Source organism: Nicotiana tabacum, chromosome 7 (genome assembly GCF_000715075.1).
Source record: "Nicotiana tabacum cultivar K326 chromosome 7, ASM71507v2, whole genome shotgun sequence".
Lineage (NCBI taxonomy): Eukaryota > Viridiplantae > Streptophyta > Magnoliopsida > Solanales > Solanaceae > Nicotiana > Nicotiana tabacum.
Genome location: NC_134086.1, coordinates 104924525 through 104939050, shown reverse-complemented (window position 1 = coordinate 104939050; position 14526 = coordinate 104924525). Strand labels below are relative to the sequence as shown.

The 14526-nt window shown below is 41.6% G+C and overlaps 1 pseudogene; it reads right to left on the bottom strand.

Moving 5' to 3' along the window:
• Positions 1 to 7041: 7041 nt before the first annotated feature.
• Positions 7042 to 10317, bottom strand: LOC107785027 (ABC transporter G family member 1-like; annotated as a pseudogene).
• Positions 10318 to 14526: the final 4209 nt, after the last annotated feature.

Genomic DNA, 14526 nt, shown 5'->3' with positions numbered 1-14526 from the left:
ACCTGAGGTGGTGTCAAATGAAGGGCTTACATCCCAAGAACCATCTGCCACTGAGGCGAGCGAGGATGAAGTGGAGGTCCTTCCAGAGGACGTCTCGCTCGGTAAAGAGTGGGTGATAAAGATGAACGCGAGGATGGACGCCGTGGAGATATTTGGCCAACGCTTGGGGAAGGTGGAAAACACCCTTAACGTTTTTGAGGGGCACACTCTTGAAGAGATTGAGAGTATCAGAAATGACTTGGAGGGACGTACATAGATTGAGATGGAACTAAGGCAAACCATTACTTCCTTAGAGTGCAGACTCATGGAGGCTTTGAGTACTATCGATGCTATGAAGGCAAAGATAGAGTCACTCGATGAGCATGTCAATGCTGGCGTGACCGAGGTAGCCAACAATGTTGTGGTGACGATGGAGGCCAAGATCGAGGCTCCTAAACCCCTGGTGTTCAAAGGTGTTTGTGATGCACAAGAAGTGGAAAACTTCCTTTGGAATTTGGAGAACTACTTCAGGCATGGCAAAGTAAGGGACGACGAGGCCAAGATCAACACTGCGGTATTGTACCTCTCAGAGATTGCCATGCTATGGTGGAGAAGGAAGATGGCCGACATGGATAAAGGTCTATGTACTATTAGCATATGGGATCAGTTCAAAGCAGAGTTCAAGCGACAGTTCTTTCCAAATAATGTCTTGTACGAGGCAAGGCGCAAGCTTACGGAATTGAAGCAAACAAGAAACATACGTAACTATGTCAAGGAGTTCACTACCCTTATGCTTCAAATCCCCAACCTGACCAATGATGACTTGTTGTTCCACTTCATGGACGGGTTGCAAAATTGGGATAAGCAGGAGTTGCAACGCCGACAAGTCACTAATATAGGCCAATCCATAGTGGAGGCCGAATCATTGATGGATTTCAGGCATGACAAGCACGACAAAGGCAATGGCAAGGAGTCAAAGGTTAACAATGTTAAAAGTGGGGGAGACCGTGACAAAGGCAATGAGATACAACAACAATACTCCAAGACTCAAGATTTCAAAAAGTCGAGTAGCCGTCAGGGCTACACCAAGAAGAAGGCACAGGTCGAGAAGAAGGGATGCTATATATGCGTATGGCCACATGGCTTCAGGAATTGTCCTGACTTCAAGAGCCTCAGTGCCATAGTACGTGAGCGGAAGGAGCAACCACAAGGAGAGAGTCCGGGAACCGCACAGTTGGGTATGATTGGATTATGTGGTGCTGTCACGAAGCAAGCTATCCAACCTACCGAGAATAGCAATCAGTACGTGAATCTCACCATCAACAACAAGCCCGCTCGTGCAATGGTGGACACTGGAGCAACTCATAATTTTGTGACTGAGGCTGCCGCAAAGAGACTGGAATTGAAGCTTGCTCCAACCAACTCTCGCGTCAAGACCGTGAATGCCGAGATACAGAATGCTCGTGGGGTAGCTAATGGAGTTGGTGTCAAATTGGGAACTTGGAAAGGTATGACAAACTTTATCGTAACCGCTATGGATATCTTTGACATCATACTGGGGCAAGAGTTCTTTAGATATTGTCATACTTTAATCGACCCCTACCTCCAACATCTCTTGGTTATAGAGCGAGAAGGAGCTTGCATGGTACCTATAGTGACTATGCCACACGGACAGATCCGAGCACAGCTCTCAGCTATGCAGGTTGTCAAGGGGATCAAGAAGGGGGATCCAACGTTTGTGGCAACCATTGCAAGTCTAGAGGAAGACAAGAATTTTCACGAGACAGTGCCGCCTTTCATAGAGAAGTTGCTTAAGGAGAACAAAGATGTCATGCCCGAGGAGTTGCCTAAGCACTTGCCGCCTAGGCGAGAGGTGGATCACAAGATTGAGTTGGAGTCAGGGGCTAAACCACCCGCATTTGCCCCATATCGTATGGCACCGCCCAAGCTGGAGGAGGTCAAAAAATAATTGAAAGAGTTGTTGGATGCTGGTCACATTCGCCCATCAAAGGCACCTTTCGGCACACCAGTATTGTTCCAGAAGAAGAAGGATGGATCGCTGCGCTTGTGCATAGACTACCGAGCACTTAATAAGGTTACAGTGAAGAATAAGTACCCGATCCCAGTCATTGCTGATTTGTTCGATAGACTTGGGCAAGCCAAGTACTTTACCAAGGTGGATCTTCGAAAGGGATACTACCAGGTTCGCATTGCGGAAGGGGATGAGCCAAAGACAGCATGTGTGCTGAGATATGGAGCCTTTGAGTGGTTAGCGATGCCATTCGGCTTAACCAATGCACCAACCACATTTTGCACCCTTATGAACAAGATCTTCCATCCCTACCTTGATCAGTTCGTGGTAGTCTACCTAGACGACATAGTCATCTACAAAAACACCTTGGAGGAGCACATGGAGCACTTAAGGAAGGTTTTCCAAGTCTTGCGAGAGAACGAGCTATACATCAAGAGGGAGAAATGTGAGTTTGCACAATCAAAGGTGCACTTCTTGAGCCAGGGGCTAAACCACCTACATTTGCCCCATATCGTATGGCACCGCCCGAGCTGGAGGAGGTCAAAAAATAATTGAAAGAGTTGTTGGATGCTGGTCACATTCTCCCATCAAAGGAACCTTTCGGCACACCAGTATTGTTCCAGAAGAAGAAGGATGGATCGCTGCGCTTGTGCATAGACTACCGAGCACTTAATAAGGTTACAGTGAAGAATAAGCACCCGATCCCAGTCATTGCTGATTTGTTCGATAGACTTGGGCAAGCCAAGTACTTTACCAAGGTGGATCTTCGAAAGGGATACTACCAGGTTCGCATTGCGGAAGGAGATGAGCCAAAGACAGCATGTGTGATGAGATATGGAGCCTTTGAGTGGTTAGTGATGCCCTTCGGCTTAACCAATGCACCAACCACATTTTGCACCCTTATGAACAAGATCTTCCATCCCTACCTTGATCAGTTCGTGGTAGTCTACCTAGACGACATAGTCATCTATAAAAACACCTTGGAGGAGCACATGGAGCACTTAAGGAAGGTTTTCCAAGTCTTGCGAGAGAACGAGCTATACATCAAGAGGGAGAAATGTGAGTTTGCACAATCAAAGGTGCACTTCTTGGGCCATGTCATTAGCAATGGCAAGCTACGCATGGACGATGCTAAGGTACGTGCTATCCAGGAGTGGGAGGCACCCATAAAGGTAACTGAGTTGTGATACTTCCTTGGCCTTGTTAACTACTATCGCCGGTTCATCAGTGGATACTCAGCAAAGGCTGCACCATTGACTGAGTTGCTAAAGAAGAACAAGCCATGGGTTTGGACGGAGCATTGTCAAAAGGCGTTTGAAGGCCTTAAGACAGCTGTAACAGAGGAGCCAGTCTTAGTGTTACCTGACTTTGCCAAGACATTTGAGGTGCACACAGATGCCTCAGACTTCGCCATTGGGGGTGACCTGATGCAGGATAAGCATCCCATAGCATTTGAGAGCCGCAAGTTAAATGAGACGGAGCGGCGTTACATGGTGTAAGAGAAGGAAATGACTGCCATTATGCATTGCCTTCGTACATAGAGACATTATCTACTCGGGTCGAGGTTCGTGGCCAAGACTGATAATGTGGCTACTAGCTACTTTCAGACACAGAAGAAGCTCACACCAAAATAGGCTAGGTGGCAGGATTTCTTGGCCGAGTTTGATTATGTGCTGGAGTATAAGCCGGGAAAAGGTAATGTTGTAGCCGATGCCTTGAGCCGAAAAGCCGAGCTTGCTGCAATCACTTCAGTGAGATGGGACATTCAGGAGGCTATAAAAGAAGGCATGCAACATGATCTAGCAGCCAAACAGCTTATCGAGTTAGCCAACAAAGGCAAGACGAGAAGGTTTTGGATAGAAGACAGCCTACTACTTACCACAGGTCGACGGGTCTACGTGCCTAAGTTTGGGGACATTAGACGGCGGATCATAAGGGAGAGTCATGATACAATGTGGGCTGGTCATCTAGGCCAACATCGCACCAGGGCCTTGGTTGAGTCAGTCGCATGCGAGATGATATAGAATGTTATGTGCAGACTTGTCTTGTATGTCAGCAGGACAAGGTGGAGCAACAACAACCCGGAGGACTTTTGGAGCCACTACCAGTTGCAGAGCGTCCATGGGAGAGCGTGACTATGGACTTTATTACTTGCCTACCGAAGTCCGACGTTTATGGTACTATTATGGTGGTCGTGGATAGATTTTCCAAATATGCCACCTTCATGCCCGCCTCACCGGGTTGCACAACTAAGGAAGCTGCCAAGCTATTCTTTAAGAACTTGGTAAAGTATTGGGGCTTACCAAGGCATATCATCAGTGATCGAGACCCCCGCTTCACTAGGAACTTTTGGAGAGAGTTGTTCGACATACTCGGCATGGAACTGCACTTTTCTACTAGTTTCCACCCATAGACAGATGGACAAACGGAACGGGTCAATGCCGTACTAGAATGCTACTTGAGGCATTATGTAAGCGCGCATCAGAAAGATTGGGCAAGGCTCCTAGACATTGCCCAATTCTCTTATAACTTGCAATAGAGTGAGTCCATGGGGCGGACACCATTTGATCTAGCCACATGCCAACAACCACAAACTTCACATTCATTACTAGCCGCGTTCGAGGGAAAGAGTTTGGGGGCTTATCATATGGCCAAAGGATGGGAGGAACAACTCGACACTGCTAAGTCTTACTTGGATAAGGTAGCTAAGAAGATGAAGAAGTTTGCGGACCGTAAGCGGCGTCCCACGGACTATTGAGGGGCCATTTAAGATCGTCGGCAAGGTAGGCAAGATCTCATACAAGCTTGACATGCCATCGTATCTTAAGATATACCCTGTCTTCCATGCCAGCACGCTTAAGCCATATCATGAAGATAAGGATGATCAGAGTAGGGGCCAATCAAGTCGAGCGCCAATGACTATCACCGCCTCGCATGATCGGGAGATTGAGGCTATCATAGATTACCAGGCCAGGCGAAAACAAGGGCAAAAAGCCACCGCTATGTTCCTCGTCCATTGGAAAGGGCAATCACCGGAGGAGGCCATGTGAGAACAATATGAAGACTTATGGCAATTCAAAGATAAGATCCGAGAGTTTATGCAGCAACATTGCGCCGCGGTCGTCGCAATATTAGGTGGGGGAGAGTGTGATGACCCGCCATGTCATCATTCCACATAGGTACCATTTGGCATATATTAATGCCATGTGGAAGCTTACATAAGAAGAAGACTAGTATTTGTGAGAAGATTCTAGAGAGGTATGAACATTTCCTTAGGAAGAAGCTAGATTCTTATGGATTTGCTAGGAAAGTCCTTGGATTCTTTTAGGCTTGTAGAGAATTCTAAAAAAAGTCCTTATCTTGTAAATATCAAGGACTTGTGTAATAATTAATATTTACACACTAGCCCCTAGGAAACTAGTATATAAAAGGGGCCATTTATTTGTAATTCACCAAGCAAACAATTCAAGTTCTCCCTAATAAAAAGCTTCCTTTAACAAATTCTCTTGTGTTCTTTCTTCCATTCCCTTAGCGATCTTGAGTATAGTAAGGTTGACTTGGCATAGCAAGAACGTGAGCAAGATATGCAAGATCGTGAGCGAGTTGCCAAGTGTCGTACGTGCGCTTAGTTTAAGACTAAGGACGTGACAGGAGGGAGTATTTTTGTACTTTGGCATATCAAACTTTATGTCTATCCTTTGTAAATATTTTTGCTCCTTGACAGTTTTACCCTTCCTGTTATTTCTTCTTCCTTTCGTTTCTCTGTCCCCAAATTTCTTTCCTTTTTCGTTCTCCCTACCCCCTGCGCATTACCCTCTTAAGCAGTTGTCTTTGAATTGGATAATGGAATTGGCGCTGGGATTTCGCCTCATTCTTCAACATGAAAGCTTTTCTATGCTGGTTTCACTGATCTGATATCGGCTAGTCCTATAATCAGGTATGTTCGAGATTGTACGATTCGAAAATATATCTGTGTACTAAATTTCCATTTTCTCTATCTCTATATATCTGTGCATATACGCGATTCGAAGATATTGTAGGTACTCGGCCACACTAATTTAGATTCCAGCATTCTATGTTCTTTTCTTAGAATTTAATAGATTTGTATGGATATGCTCTGGATTGCATGTCATATAGAAATTCTGGCAAAAGTCTATATACTTATATATGGTGCGTATTATATCATAAAACGAGAAAACAGTAAAAATTTAAGTCGTTGACCTTTTTTTTTTTTTTTTTTTTTTATAGTAGAAAGCATATAAGGTAAATTAATGCCAAGAAAGATTTAATACTGAGCTCTTTAGATGTGTATGCTCCTCTCCTAGTAAGGCTGTTTTTTTTTCTTATGTCATGTTGTTTGCACACATTATTTTATGATCTAAATTATGAAAGTTATATTATTCTTGTTAAATTATTAACTTGTGCTTAAATTAAGTTCACCATGAGTTGTATGATTTAATAGCTTACTGTATTTACGAAGTAAAATTGTTGAAAAATTTAGGAAAAAAGTTTTCTTAAAATATCGTTATAAGTAATTGTTGGTAAATAGAATATTTACAGTAGTTAAGGACATTTAAATAAACTTACATGTTATTTTATTTTACAATACAACACAATATTGAACCACATCAAATAGTACAGTTTATCCGAACATTATATTCACAGAACAATGCTACAAAACATAATACACTAAAAAATCACTGTTGTGATATTTTCAAAATAAATCAATCCAAGTGTCATGACTTAAACCAAGTGTCAATAAGCATGGAAAGAAACTTTGAAGTGACAATTTGCAAAGGGAATTAAAGATAAGTGTATGCACACTTGTCTATATTTAAAACTATTTATAAGCTTATAAATATGCACTCATTCTCTGTTGATGAAGTATCAGAAATACTTCTTATTTCTACTTCGTATCTCCCTTACGCCTCTCTTCTTTCTTTCCTTTATCTTTCTTTCCATTTCAGTTGCTTTTATTCTTTTTTTATTTGCTCGATTTATAATTTAATATTTGGTTGATTCCTGTATCCTTTAAATAAATAAAGGTAGACTTGTTTAATCCCGGGGAAACATTTTATATTGCTGAAATAGTTTCTTAGGATAATGCCCAACACGGTTCAAGTCAATCCGTGTATTTCCGCTCACAAATAATATTATTACAATATTGTTGTCTTTTTTCCGTGCTATTTTCCTACAAATACATTATGAAACAATTTGAAATAACTCAAACATAGTGAATCGTGAGTAACAGACTAGTAACTCATCCATTGTTGGCGGGACTATCATCAAATGAAGTGAGTCCATGGAGAGGCGAGGCAGGTAGGGACTTGGCCATGATTTGACTATTTTGGTTCGATAGAACTGATGTGGAGGCCTTTCTTGCATGCACAATCTTTTCATTTGTTTTTATAATAAGGAGGAACACCAGACGGTACAAAATTAATGTACCTACCAGAATGGCAAGGTCTACCCACTTTGAGTATGCCATTTCTACTTGCCATCTTTCTCTCAAGATGTCTTCTCCACTCATTGTCTGATTGTTTCCGAATTGGTCATCTGTAAACTTTAGCCCTTTAAACTCATTCTTAAACATACCTTGGTAAGCATACTTGTGGAAGGACACGTAGTACAGTGGATACTTCCAAATTGGATTAGGCAACTCACTAGGTAATTGAAAATAACCCCCACTTAATATCTGTAGTCCTTGTATTCCTGCACCTATTACAATGCCCATGAGGAAATTAGACACGATAGCTGCAACGTTCATCATTAGGCTCTCGACTATCATTATACTGGTAAAGAGGACCAAGGCAAAGTAGATGAAATGCCCAAATCCATTCTGTAATCCAGAAAGTAAATAGGCAATGGCACCTGGAACGAATGATATTAGTATCACGTATGGTGTAGAAGAAAGTATGTTGCCTATGACAAAAGTACAACATCCATAGTGCCCATTCAAGTTTTCCCGTTGAAATACCTGCAATAGTTTTTCGAAGCAGTTAAATTAATTAGTCATGATACAATATAAATCTTAGCATTTGTTAGTTATTTTGGATGAGAAAAAGATACCTTCATGTCCTCTACAAATGAAGGGAATCCACCAACTGTCATAAATGTCATAAATGAAACAACGAAAGTAACCATTAGGCCTCTTTCCTACAAAATCAATTTTTTAGACTGTGTTATGATCCATAAATTGTGTGCATTCAAAAAGTACTCAAACACTTGAAAAATTAAGGAAGTTTGAAACTTTTTGTTGATTCCTTATCCGTAAAGTCTATATACCTCGATTGAATGATAGTTTGAGCCCAGATCATAGTATATGGAACCAAGACCTAAAGCAATGGCGACATAAGTAGCGAATCTCATCCAATAGTAGCCAAGATCACGAAACATGTTCACACTTGACCTTCTTGTCAAAACAAGGCTTTGCGTAGTGAAGTTGGCACGACTTCTTTTTTCCAATATTTCACCACCCTGAAAATACATAATGGATGTTAGAGATTCTTTCTCATCAGCCTGCAAGCAATCCTCCTCCATCCTTTTCCATTTTGGGGGTTCTCTCTTACCTGTTGACAAATTTCTACAATCTGATTCTGAACTTCATGATATTCCTTGGATGATTTAAATGAATTTACGAGAAGGTCTATCACTTCTTCTATAGGTTTTCTTCCAGCTGAGCCTTGTTCAATATCCTTTTAATAGAAAGCAAGATATTCAATAAAAGGCAAACTTTGGTCTCTCTTCGAAAAAGGAAAGAGTATTTACCTCATCAAAGTCCTTGTTTACTGTTTTAAGAAAATGATCTGATGGATTCTGAAGATGTGGGCAAGAGAAACCATTTCTCGCAAAAAACTATCATAATATAAAAGTTTTAATAAACACATAAACTGATCAAATCATTATATATATATATATATATACACACACTTGTATTATGTGTCCCTTACTTGACTAGTTAATAATCCAATAATTCATGTGCTTACCTGAATTGCTGCACTAGCAGGTCCAAAATATACTATTTTTCCTGAAGACAAAAGGCATAGACTGTGGAAGAGGTTGAAAACTTCTGCACTGGGCTGATGAATAGATGCAATAATAGTTCTTCCCTCTTTTTGGCGTGAAATTTCGCTCATCACATAATAAGATGCAGCACTGTCGAGGCCGCTGGTTGGTTCATCGAGGAAGAGAAGTTTTGGTCGCGTTAGAATCTCCATGCAAATACTAAGTCTCCTCTTTTCTCCTCCGCTAATTCCTTTAGTGCCCCATCCTCCAATTCTTGTGTTCATTGCATCTTGTAGCCCCATCTCCTTTATAGTCTGCTCCGCTATTTGAATTTTCTCTGATTTTTTCATAGAATCTGGCAGTTGGAGTTGTGCAGAGTAGTAAACAGCTTCTTTAACAGTTAGTGTTGCCAGCAGATTTCATCTTGAGTCAGGTATGCCTGATTTTATAGGGATAGAACACATTACCATGCATGCTAATAAAAATATAATACTTTACTAAGGGAGAAGTAAAAGAGATGTTATTGCGAAAAAGGAAAACAAAATAAGCAGTGATGCGGGCCAGGCGGCATTCAGTGAAGATTCTCTTACACATGTTCCATAAGAAAGTTTCTGTTTGTGACCATTGATTAGAATATCCCCGCTCTGCCTCGTGCTGAAGTCCAGTCGCCCTGAGAAGACAGGTGAGTCATACTTAGAAATAAACCTATCTCATGAGCATTATTTAACAAACTATCCCCCTATTGGCTTTGCTGTTATTTTTGGCCCCATTAAAGATAATATATGCATCATATGCTAAGAGATATACTAATAATATTTGCTCCTACCAGCTAATGCGTCGAGTAATGTAGATTTGCCACAGCCAGAAGGACCCATGACGGCCAAGAGCTCACTAGGACGAGCATAACCAGTGAGACCTTGAAGTATGGCTTTTCTGCCACTTTTTCTAGTGGAGACAGTAACCCATAAGTCATTCCAAGTCAAGGAAACGCCTCTAGTTTTTGATCCCATTTGGCCCTTCACAGCATTCAATTCTACTTCCTGCTTTCCAATTCTAGTTTCATACTCCATTGGTGGCATTTCCAAATTTACATAAGCCATAGTTGCATGCCCAGAAAAAGAAACGGAAAGCCAATAGTGGTTTTGCTTTCTTATTCTTGCAAAAAGCACGGGGTATTTAAGGATGTTGTAGAGTGAGACACTACTTTGTCAACTGCTGGGCAGCTATGACATTAATGAGATCTGTCAAAAAAATCCAGTTATAATGGATAGTTCAGGCAACACGTTTATGTTTCTCTTTGTACGTTTCAGCTTTTAATGCCTAGTTTCGTTCTTCTTATCCTCACCCCCCAACTCCCAAACATTCCTCTGACTAAGTCAACTCCCATTTTTCTTCTTCTCTTTGTCACCCTAGCAATTTGTCTATGCACGTATAACTAGCTCAATTATTTATCACTAGCAATTATCAAGTATGTGGTTACAATCAGTGTAGAAGCCACTTTCTTTTACATAGTTTGAGCAATAACTAGGTACATGTGTTTAAGCAAAGTTGGAACGAAGCCGCTTTCTTTATATGATTCTTGTAAGAGCTAATAGGTATGTGTGGTAAACTGGTAAAGTTAGCAAAATTGTACTCTTATAAAAGTGTCATATGCGTTAGCAAATTTAGTCAATAACCATAGCCGGCACTGCCATCATTATAAACTACCACTATCTTTTTCAATCAAAACTACCACCGCCATCTACCATTATTAACGATCACCATCAACCACCACCATCATCAATTATAATCGCCCACCACTAACAATTACCCTGAACCACCACTATCAACCAAAACTACCACTGCCTCTAGTTGGCATTCGCAAGTGTATAGGGTAAAATATGTTTATATTAAATGATCGCATGAGGAAGTGACACGTGGAGTCGAAGACAGAAGATAGATGAATCCGAAGGCAACGATCCTGCCTGTTACCGGAGAGAAGGATACTCATAAAGATGAAATATATACCTACCACCCGGTAGCATTTAATGAGGAATATTCTACAGCATTAAGTAATGGCCTGTTAAAAGGAATATGACAGTCACTGCGTGTCGTTACGAATTCTTCAAGGCCCTCATAGTTGACATTAAATAGGGGCTTGATCTAGGACCTTGTTTCCTAGGTGAAGCTAAAAATAATGAGCTCTACTATCGTTGTGAAAAGAGAAATTTTCTGACAACCATACGTTACACTCTATTCAAAGTTCAATATAATTTTATTTTCTTGTTTACTGATACCGTTGCTATTTTCCCCAAAATCTCTGCTCTCGAGATTACAATTTTTGCTATTTCATCTCCATCTCAAGGCTAAGTATTGTAGTTTTGTCTATTCATCTAGTATTTTAGGACCAAATTAATTCACTTGTCTATAAACCATGTATAAATTCAACTGTACAGTTTTACAGGTAAATGGTTTGGCACCCACCATAGGACTTAGACAGTTATGTAATTAATTTGGTCCTTGCCTTTTTTACTAACTTGTTTGATTATTTGTTCTTAGTAAAAAATTAGAGAAAATGGCAGATAATGGTGTTAACAACACACACAACCTTGAGGCCTAGGGAAATCAGTCTCAACACGAGGATTCAATCAGTGATACCCGCAGTGAGGGGAACGAGGCCATATCGATCCACGGCAGGCGATACCCACGACAGGTTTGAGAGGCGACTCCTGATGATGTTGAAGAAGAGAACATCATAGAAGCGTTAAGGGTCCTGCAGGAGCAACAAAAGGCCATTTTAGGCCATCTCACACGGCAGGATAATGTTTTGACAGAACTGAGGTAGTCGTTATTGGGTGCTTCCATTAACACGAATGGACGAGGTCCAATTTTTCCAGGTGCTCCCATAAATCAAACAACGCAGAGGGTCGACAACAACACCCCGATGGGCGAGGTCGACTTCGATAGGCTGGGGGTAGCGGGTCCGATCACAACAATGAGAGCGATCCCTTCAAAACAAACTCATACGATTTATGAGGGAAGTAAATGCCCATATGGACCAAATTTTGAGCACACCATCAATGTCGAAAGGGTCAGACTTAAAGAAGTACACTCAATTTCCGTATAAACCAAGCGCAGCACCATAAATGATCCCGAAGCTATTTAAAATGCCAAACATGCTGAAATATGATAGGAGTTCAGATCATCAGGAGCATAATCACCATATATACAATAGCGGTAAAGGGGAACAATTTAGCTCCCCACGAGATCGAGTCAGTTTTGCTGATGAAATTCGAAGGCTCTCACGAAGGGAGCCTTGACGTGGTATTTGCTCTTGACCGAGCATTCCATAGACTACTTCGAGATGCTCGCGGATTCTTACATTAAGGCGCATGCCGGGGATAGAAAGGTATATACCCAAAAGGCTGATATATTCAGAATTGCACAAGGAGAGTCCGAGTTGCTGCGGGAGTTTGTAACCTGGTTCTAGATGAATGGGCGACAGAAGAATTCACCAAGAGTTTGAATCCGAAAAGTTCCAATGCTTCCTAGAAGTTGAACGAAAGCTTGCTCGAGTTCCAAGCGACAACTTGGGCGGATGTTCACAACTGGTGCGAGTCAAATATAAGAATTGAGGATGAATAACTCGGTTTCCCCGTGTCGGTTAGGGGTCTGGACCGGGAGAAGAACAATGAGAAATTAAAGATGATTTTGACACAGATCGACGGTCTTCGACGAGCTGGTTTTTGCCCTATGAACGGGCTGAAGGATGCGACAGAGGTTTACGGTCGGCGGATAGGTTCGTTACTGATAAAAGAACTGATTGCGGCCAGAACAACAGATCATTACAAGATAAGGAAACTTCAGGTTCTCGAGATTCTTCCTACCCCAAACTTTCAGAATATAACTTCAACATTAGTATAGTAGAGTTGGTATCGGCTATGAGGAACATTAAAGAAGCACGGTTCCCAAAGCTGATCTGATCCCACCCAAAGAGATCCTAATTTGTGGTGCGAATACCACATGACAAATGGTCACCAGACTAGGGACTGCAGGCATGTGTACGAAGAGGTGGCAACACTGTTAAAAAAATGCTATCTTAGGGAATTTTTAAGTGATTGGGCTAAAAACAATTATAGTCGCAATTGTGATAACACGAATCCCTCAAAAGCAGGAAAAGATCCCCCGCACCTGGCGATCAACAGGATTTTCGAGAAAACGAGATTAACAGGGCCACATTCTCGGCGGTAAAAGGCTTTGGGAAGTTGCTGAAGATGACATAACCTTCACGAAGGAGAGCGTAGATGGATTGCTACCGCACAATGATGCATTGGTAATCTCTTTAAATGTATTAGATTTTAAGTTCTGGTATATCTAGGGAGGTCGGCTAATATTATTCAACAGAGGGTATTGGAGAAAGCCAAGCTCACCGGAAGCATCATTTTGGCCACAAAACTGCTCGTCGAGTTTAACCTAGCAAGTGTGACAACCAGAGGAGAGATTCTACTACCCACGAATGCCGAAGGTGTGATGAAAACGACCTTTTCGAGGTGGTCGATGGTGATATGGGCTACAATATTATCCTAGGAAGACCATGGTTGCACGAGATGAAGGCTGTGCGGTCGACATATCACCATATACTGAAATTCCCAACTCTTGATGGAATTAAACAAATAAGAGGTGACCAGCCAACGACAAGGGATATGAATGCAATTTTGGTCTCCAGTATCAAAGGGAAGGATCAAGCGGCATAGCAATTACGGCCACCTACTCTCAATTCAAGTGAAGTCAAACATAGGGAATAGGCGTTGGAATCTTATCAGGTGCCAAGGTATATCCAGGTACCAGAGGAGACAGACGCAACAAAATCCACAATGGAAGAGCTTCAGCAAGTGGCACTATTCGAGAAGTTCTTGGAGAGGAAATTCCACTTGGGGACAGGACTGCACCCCAAACTAAGGTCTGGATTTATTGAATTTCTTAAATTTAACATTGATTGTTTTACGTGGTCGCATACGGATATGACAGGCAATTCACTGTAAATGACCATACACAAGCTAAGCTTGGATCCCAGCATTCCTCCTGTAAGATAGAAAAAACATCCTATTACCGAGGCCATAAACAAATTCGTCAAAGAAGAGGTAAATCGCTTACTTGATATTGGTTCAATCCGAGAGGAAAAATATCTAGATTGGCTAGCTAACGTATTAGTAGTTCCAAAGAAGAATAATAAATTTGGCATATGCGTAGACTATAAGGACTTAAATAAGGGGTGCCCAGAAGACTCGTTCCCATTGCCGAACATTAATCAAATGATTGATACAACAACCAAGCATGAGCTAATGAATTTCCTCGATGCTTACTCCGGGTATAACCAAATAAAGATGAACACGAAGGATCAGGAAAAACCTTTGTTCATAACACATTTTGGCACATATTGCTATAATGTGATGCCCTTCGGGCTAAAGAACTTTCACGAACCAAATCCTCCCTCCGTGAGATGTCGTGATGGCACCTAGTCTCTACGACTA